This window comes from Chenopodium album, chromosome 10 (assembly GCF_948465745.1).
Source record: "Chenopodium album chromosome 10, dcCheAlbu1.1, whole genome shotgun sequence".
Classification (NCBI taxonomy): domain Eukaryota; kingdom Viridiplantae; phylum Streptophyta; class Magnoliopsida; order Caryophyllales; family Amaranthaceae; genus Chenopodium; species Chenopodium album.
Genome location: NC_137843.1, coordinates 16,839,330 through 16,847,992, shown reverse-complemented (window position 1 = coordinate 16,847,992; position 8,663 = coordinate 16,839,330). Strand labels below are relative to the sequence as shown.

The 8,663-nt window shown below is 39.6% G+C and overlaps 1 non-coding gene across 1 annotated transcript; it reads right to left on the bottom strand.

Moving 5' to 3' along the window:
- Positions 1-8,231: 8,231 nt before the first annotated feature.
- Positions 8,232-8,338, bottom strand: LOC145565872 (small nucleolar RNA R71). The gene has a single exon (XR_014095237.1). It is a non-coding gene; the product is annotated as a small nucleolar RNA R71 (small nucleolar RNA).
- Between the last annotated feature and the right edge of the window lie 325 nt (positions 8,339-8,663).

The following is an 8,663-nucleotide window of genomic DNA, read 5'->3' as shown; positions in this document are numbered from 1 at the left end:
GGCGCGCAATACTACTGCGCGAGCGCGACTATCTGGGTCACTGTTCTCCGTACCCACGAAGTTGCGGGCGCGAGTATGCTGGAGAGGGCGCGCATATGGTGATTTCTTCTTTTTTTCGAGCACATATATATAGTCCGTACTCTCCTTTTGGGGGATTAGATTAGCTTAGCTTGATTTTCTGACTTTTAGCTTAATCTAGAGAGAGAAACACCATTAGTTTTGGCATTTTAGAGAGAGAAACACCATTAGTTTTGGCATTTTAGAGAGAGAAAGTGTGGATTCCTCCATTGTTGAGCTTAGATTTTTAAGAAGAAGCTTAATCAACCTCTTTGTAGAACATCAACTTCAATGAAGAGTATTTCTTTACTCTTTTCTCTTTACTTTGCTATTTGATTTTGTTTTAGATTGCTTTTGTGTTATTAATTACTCATTAATCATGCTTTTGCTTGTTAATTTCATGATTGACTTGATGATTGCCATGGATAGTGAGTAGTTATCTAGCCAAGGATGTGGGGATGATGTAGTTGGAATTTGTTCATGTTTATAGTGTTGGGATTCAAGTTGATTGTGATTAAAGTCTTTACATGCTTGATTGTTCTTCAATCTTTTTGCAAAGTGCACGTTGTTAGTTGATTAAAGGTGAATCTTTGCTAAATGAAACGATAGTTGACTTAGTTAAGTTCATTTGTATCGATTATTACTTGATTGCACCTCCCAATATATGGTTCTAATGTGAAAACATAGAGGCTATGTTATGAGAAGCCAATTGACCCCGAAAGGTGACTAGATTGGACCCCCCTTATATCGATATTCATGCATGTTTAGTTCATTATCGGTTTATTCCCATGTTATAGCATGTTCAAGTAAAACCTACATCTACCCATTCCCCTTGGTGTTCTCTTTACATTGTCTCTAGCTCATTTCACTCTTAGCTTTAATCTCTTAGATAATTCCGTTCCTTGTCCCGAGGTAGCTTAATTGATTAGTAGTGATCACAGTGTTTAGCTTCTCCCTACGGTTCGACCCTTTTCTTACCTTACACTTGTATTTGGTTCGTTTAGGTTAATAAATTTTATTTGATTTAGGGTTAGGCACTTAACGAGTGTTTATTTCCCTTGTCAAATTGGCGTCGTTGTCGGGGAGACGACTTCCATTGCTATTTCATTGCTTTATTGAGACTATCTCACCTTTTATTTGCTAGTTTTGGTTACTTTTGTTATTTGTCAGTGCTCACTTTCTTCTTAGTTTTGTTGTATGAACAGAGGTCAAACTCGCTCAAGGTCTTTGGTCCCTATCGATCCCGAGATCGAGAGGTCTTTGTCCTTGCTAAGAAGAGAAGCGAGAGCAAGGAGTAGAAATTCCCATACTCCTATAAGAGAAGGAGTAAGAGAAGAAGAAGATACTCCACCTTCCTCACCCTCAAGTGAAGACGTAGGTAGTCCTAATTCTTCATCAGGTTCGGAAATCAACCCTTTTTCAACCTTCGATTTTGAGAGTGTGCAACCCCCTAAAATGGGAGAGAATACACCTTTGGGTCGTCTTGGGGCTCCCGAAGCCTTTAGGGTGCAAAGTGGAATTCTAGCTCCTACTACTCAAGCCAATAATTTCGAAATCAAGCCCAATTTGATTGCCTTGATAGAGCGGAAACAATTCTCGGGTGGAAAGTATGTGAGCCCTCATGAACATCTAAAAGAGTTCGAGAGTATTGTGATACAATAAAAGCCAATGGGGTAACTCAAGAATACATTCGACTCAAGATGTTCCCATTCTCTTTAATTGGGAGAGGTTTAGAGTGGCTAGAGAAGGAGGTGCCTCCTAACTCTCTCATAACTTGGGACCAAGTTACTACGACATTCTTGAGGAGGTTCTACAATCATAGGAAGACCGCCGAAACTCGATCTTTGATTCAAGGCTTTCGCCAAAAGAGTTGTGAGTCCCTAAGTGCAGCTTAGGAATGATATAAAGAACTCTAACGCCAATGTCCACCTCATGGAATACCCAGGTATCAACTCATTCACACTTTATATGGTGGTCTCACACCTCAAGGAAGAACAAGCTTAGATGTCGGAGCTGGTGGCCCAATCATGAACAAAGGAGAAGATGAAGTGGAACATATCATAGAGGAGGCCGTAAAGCACTATGAAGATTGGTATGAATGAGATAGAGATGCTACATCTAGAAAAGGCGTTTATGTATTAGAGCAAGCTAACGCAATCAACAACCTCTCTACCCAAATCTTCAAAATGACCAAGCAAATGGATGAGCTAATGAAGGAGAGATCCAATCCTCTAGGTAACACCTCCCCTTCAACTAAGGGAGGCAATGGTATGAACACTTCCTCCCCTTCTTCTTACAATACAATGCCTCAAGGGTGTTTGTTTTGTGCTAATTGTGGAACCTATGATCATGACACCTCTCAATGTGTATATTCTTGTGAAATTCAACCCCCTCCCCAAGAACATGATGAAAATGTAGAAGATGTTAATGCTTTGAACTTTGATCCTAGAATGGGGAATATGAGACCAAACTTCAATCAAATGGGGAATTAGAATCAAAGTGGAAACTATGGTTGGAACCAAGGTGGTGGTGATTATGATAACCAATACCATAATTGGGGAGGCCCTTCCAACTTTAATGGAAGAGGCTACTCTAACCAAAGAGGGTATGGTAATCAAAAGCAACAACCTAACTCTCGATACTATGACCATCAAAATAAAAATTTTGGTGATCAAAGTAACATGGGAAACAATCAACAAAGAAATGTTCCTCACCAAGGCACCGGAGGCAATAGGGGTCAACATGCTTTTAATTATGCCCAAACTAATAGGCCTCCAGGTTTCCATCAACCCCAACTTCCCCCACCTCAACAATCTCTTCAACTTGAAGCTCCTCCTAATGATCTCGTGATGGCTAAATTAGATGCTTTAATGAAAAGGCATGAAGAGGATAAAAAGAGAACTAATGCTCATATGAACATGCTTGAAACTTAAATTGCTCAACTTGCATCTAATTCCTCCAACTCATCCCCTTCCTCTTCTTCCACCATCCTGAGTCAAGGAGTCAACCCAAAACCTATGTATGCCGTGACAACTAGGAGTGGAAAGGTAGTGGGGAGTGACCCTTTGGTTTAGGAAAAGCCTCAAGAAGAAGTGGAACTAGAGGATGAGAGTGAGAAAGCCAATGAGTCATTGGGTGGTGAGAAAGAAAGGGATGTTGAGATGCCAAAGGAGAAAGAAGTTACCCCCTTGCTCCTAAATCGCCCCAGAGAGGAAAAGCTACCCTTTTCACAACGATTTGTGAGAGCCAAGCTTGATGCTCAATTTGGAAAGTTTTTGGATGTCATTAAGAATTTATATGTTTCCCTTCCTTTTTTTGATGCTATGAAACAAATGACCCACTACTCTAAATTATTGAAGGACCTTTTGAGTAGGAGAAGGGAGTGTGAAACCGTGAACCTAACCGCCAATTGTAGTGCCATCCTTTCCAACAAACTTCCTACCAAGTTGAAAGATTCGAGTAGCTTCTCCATTCCTTGTTCCATTAATGGTGTCAACTTTGACAAAGCATTGTGTGATTTAGGAGCAAGTGTGAGTCTTATGCCCTATTCCGTCTACCAAAAGCTTAGTGTAGGAACCTTCTCACCCACAAATGTTACTCTCCAACTAGCGGACCGTTCTACCAAGTTTCCCATGGGTAAAGTTGAAACATTTCCCTTAAGGTTGGAAAGTTCACATTTCCCGTGGACTTTTATGTGCTAGAGATGGATGAGGATGAGCGGATCCTTATAATTTTGGGTAGACCATTTCTAGCTACTTCTAGAGCAATCATCGATTTGAAGGAGGGTAAGATGACCTTAAAAATTGACAAAGACTTAATTGAATTGGACTGGAATAGTGTCATGCAACAACCTTCTTCAAGTGGTGAATGTTTTAGAGTTGATGTTCTTGATACCGTGCTTAATGAATTTTCTTGCTCCCCTTTGCATGCTACTAATGATCCTCTTGAAAGTTTGTTATTGAATGAATCCAAGATAGGTGCTCACAAGGAAGACATGCAATTTTATGAAGATTTTCTTGAGGAAAGCAAAAGAGAGTGCAAGGATACAAGCATGGAGGAAGAAGCTCATTTCACTCATGACCTCTTTCAAGTTGAAGAAAGAGAAGAGAGCTTCAAGGGTAAGGGAACACCAAAGGTAGACTTGAAAGCTCTACCTTTGGGCTTGAGGTATGCATATCTTGATTCCAATGAGTCTTTTCATGTAATTATCAATTCTAATCTAACGGAGGAGCAGGCCTCCCTCTTGATCAATGTTTTGAGAAAACACAAGAAGGCTTTAGGTTATACCATTAATGACATCAAAGGTATAAGTCCATCCTTATGCATGCACAAAATTGATCTAGAGGGAGATGTTAAACCCGTTAGGCAAAGGCAAATGAAGCTTAATCCTTCCATGCAAGAGGTTGTGCGGAAGGAAGTTGCTAAGCTTCTAGATGTGGGAATTATTTACCCAATTTCTCATAGTGATTGGGTATCTCCCGTACAAGTTATGCCTAAAAAGGGTGGCATGACAGTGGTGAAAAATGATCATGATCAACTAGTTCCTACTAGGCTTGTTACCGGTTGGCGTATGTGCATTGATTATCGCCAACTCAACACAAGTACATACAAAGATCATTTTCCATTACCGTTTATTGGTCAAATGTTGGAAAGGCTTACAAAGCAATCCTTCTATTGTTTTCTTAACGACTACTCAGGGTTTTTCCAAATCCCGATTGACCCCAAGGATTGAGAGAAGACGACTTTCACATGTCCCTGGGGTACCTATGCGTATCGTAGGATGCCTTTCGGGCTTTGTAATGCCCCCGCAACATTCCAAAGTTGTATGATGTCAATTTTTAGTGATATGATTGAGTATGAGATAGAAGTCTTCATGGACGATTTCTCCATTGGAGGAGCCACCTATGAAGATTGTCTATCCAATTTATCTCGTTGCTTGGAAAGATGTGAGAAGGCTAACATCGTGTTGAATTGGGAGAAGTGCAATTTTATGGTAGAGAGTGGGATCGTTCTTGGGCACATAATCTCCCATGCCGGCATCAAGGTGGATAGAGCCAAGGTAGAGGTCATTGAGAAACTTTCTCCCACCACCATTCTCCCTCCACCAATGTGAGGGAAGTAAGATTTTTCTTAGCCACGCCGGGTTCTATCGGTGTTTTATAAAAGATTTTTCATTGATTGCTAAACCTCTCACATCCCTCTTGCAATAAGATAAAGAATTTGTTTTTGATGATGCTTGTCAAGAATCGTTTTGTAGGTTGAAAGAAGCACTTTGCACCGCGATTAGTCTTTACCATTCGAACTCATGTGCGATGCAAGCGATGAAGCCATTGAATCGGTCCTTGGATAACGAAAGGAAGGAAGACTTCATGTTATACATTACTTGTCCAAGACTCTCAACGATGCGCAACGGAATTATACAACTACCGAGAAGGAATTCTTGGTCGTTATCCATTCATTTGAGAAATTTAGAACCTACCTCATTGGTTCTAAGACAATAGTGTACACCGACCACTCGACTCTCAAATATTTGATAAGAAATAAGGAGGATAAACCGAGATTGTTGAGATGGGTTTTGGTCCTCCAAGATTTTGTTTATGAAATGAGAGATAAAAAGGGGGCCGAGAATGTGGTGGCGGATCACCTTTCTAGGTTGGGTGGTGCAAGGATTCATGAAGACGGTTTTCCAATAGAAGATGCTTTAAAGGATGATTTTCTATATGCTCTTGAGGAGAAGACGGAGCCATGGTATGCAGATATAGTGAATTATTTGACTTGTAGTGCCATACCTCCGGATTTCACCTCCCAACAACGTCGAAAACTCAAGCATGAAGCCAAGAGATATATTTGGGATGACCCTATTTTGTTGAAAAGAGGGGTTAATGGTTTAGACAATGCGTCCCCAACAACGAGATTCAAAGCGTCCTCCATATGTGCCACTCTTCTCCTTGTGGTGGGCATATGAGTGCTCAAAAGACCGCCTCCAAGATCTTGCAATCTATGCTTTTTTGGCCATCTCTATTTGATATGTCTATTTTATATAGTGGTTTGTCCCCGTCCCTTGGTTATTATTAGGAGTATTTTTGGCTCTTTTAGAGCCACTTTTATTACTAATTTGTGCTTTCTAGTGTTTTCGTAGTTATGGTTATGTTTTATAGGATATTGCGTATTTGGTGCTTTTTCCCGGGTTTATTTGAAGCAACTACTAGCATTGGAGGAGCACGACCATCTTTCATAGCCCAAGGCCGGTTGGAGTCATCAAACCGGTGATTAAGGGCTCGACATATGAGAAGCCGAGGCTGTGGATCGAGTGATTCAAGCCCCAAAGAGGAAAACTAGCGTTTGGGCCAAGATAATAGCCCAAACAGAAGTCCAAAGAAGAGCCCAAGGTTTTGCCCGTCCGGATGAGGCCTCGCCCGGAGGCGCGCCCAGCCGGGCGGGGCGGAAGAATAATGAAGCACTCTTCGCCCTGTCTTGCCCGACCGGGTGCGAGAGGTGCATTAAGGATCGAAAAGGCGGGCCCAGCCGGGCGAGATGGCGCCCGACCGGGCACGTGTCCTGAAGCTTAATTCCGGCGATTTTTATTTAGTTTTTAATTATGATTTTTAGGAGCTTTATATAAATACATTTTTTTTAGTTGTTTGGGGGGATTATCTCTTCTCTTAACTATTATCTCTCTTTCATTAGTTTAATCTTCTCTTAAGCTTAAACTTCTCTCTTGTTTTCTCTCTCTACAACTCTTAGTTTAATTCAACTCATTATTTCCGTTAACTTTGGTAACAATTTCTTCTCTTTTTATTTCAATAATTTATTTGCTTCTGTTCATCATGTTTTGCTTAATTGCTTTGATTAGTTTAGATTTAATTATGTGTGAGTAGATTTTTATTCTAGGGTTGTGGGGATCCATAAATAATATGAAGGGGTAATTTATTATTCTTGATTATCAATGCTTTATTAATTTCCTATTGATTGATTTAATACTATGCAATTAGATTAGGCCTGGTTTAATTGTATGAGTTTTGCAATATTGATTCGAGATTCGATAGATGAGAATTAATGTTTAGGCTTAGTTTCAATAGGCAGGTTAATTTATAAATGGTTAAGTCAAGATTCGAAAGATGCGATTTAATACCGGTAGATTAATTCTGTGATTGTAATGCGTAGAGAAATCCCTTTATGATCTAATTAATTAATGCATTGATGATTGATTAATGTGTTTTACCCTGAAATATTATTTATTGGTGAACCTATACCCTAGGCTTTTATTATTTGATCTCCAAAAACTTTAATCTTCGTAGTTAGTTCTTTACATACCAATAAATTAGTTACTTAATAATTTAGATTATTTAATTTAATTAGGAATAAATTGATTCGTTTCCCTGTGGTTCGACCCTTCTTTCCTATCTTCATAGTTAGAGGACTTAGGAATTATTTTTGAATAGGTGATAAGACTTTATCCTGTCAAAATTTGGCGCCATTGCCGGGGAAACGGTTTTATTTTTATTCCTGATTGTTTTTTTGTAGTCTAGATTATTCCCTCTAGTCTCAGAGAACGCAAGTTCTTTGAGACAAATTTCTCATATTTGTTTGTTTAGTTATGTGTTAATTCCCAAGGGTTCTAGATCAGGTTATATTCCATTCAATCCTGAAATTGAACGATCTTTTCATAGACAGAAGAACCTTTACAGATAGGTATGAGACACTTCTGAAGGTAATCCACCTTTGGAACCCCCATCTGATTCTAGCGATTCGGAAGTTTCTTTAGAACCTGAATCAGAGATGGCACCACCACCACCTCCTCTAGCTCGCAAGCTTAGCGATTATTCGCAGCTGTCCCTGGCGGATTTTCCACATCTCACTCCTGCTCCAGCTCTTGATGGAGTGCAATTCGAGATCAAGTCCTAATTCATCACGACGATCGAGAGAAAGTAATTCAGTGGAGCTAAGGGTGAAGACCTTAATCTTCACATTGCAGATTTCTGTTAGTATTGCAATACCATTAGGAAGCTAGGGTCACGCAAGACCAAATCAGGGAGATTCTTTTTCCCTTTTCTTTATGTGGATAAGCTAATTTTTGGTTTAATGGTTTGAATAGAATTGCAGTTGGTATTATTGACTGGGAAACTCTTGCTTTAAATTTTTATAGTAAATATTACCCTGCAGAAAGAACAATTTTACTAAGGAGTGCAATTCAAAACTTTGCCCAAGAGCCAGATGAAACTCTATATGAGGCTTGGGAAAGGTTCAAGGATCTGCAGAGAGAATGCCCCCACCATAATTTAGCACATTGGCAGTTGTTTCAAGCTTTTTACAATGGGCTTGGAAACACATCTAGAACAATTCTAAATTCTGCAGCTAGTGGGAGGTTTATGAATCTTAATGTTGATAATGCTGGTCAAGTTATCAAAGATATGGCAATTCATAATTCCCAATACGGGAATCCTAGAGGGTTTGCTAACAAAGGGAAACATAATGTTGATTCCGTATCCTTTGTGCAAGCTCAATTAACATCTATTTTCCAGAAATTAGATAATCTTAGTACTGCTATTTCTAATTCTATAGCCAATGTTTCTGTTGTCAATAAAACTAATGAAGCTTTTTTTTTG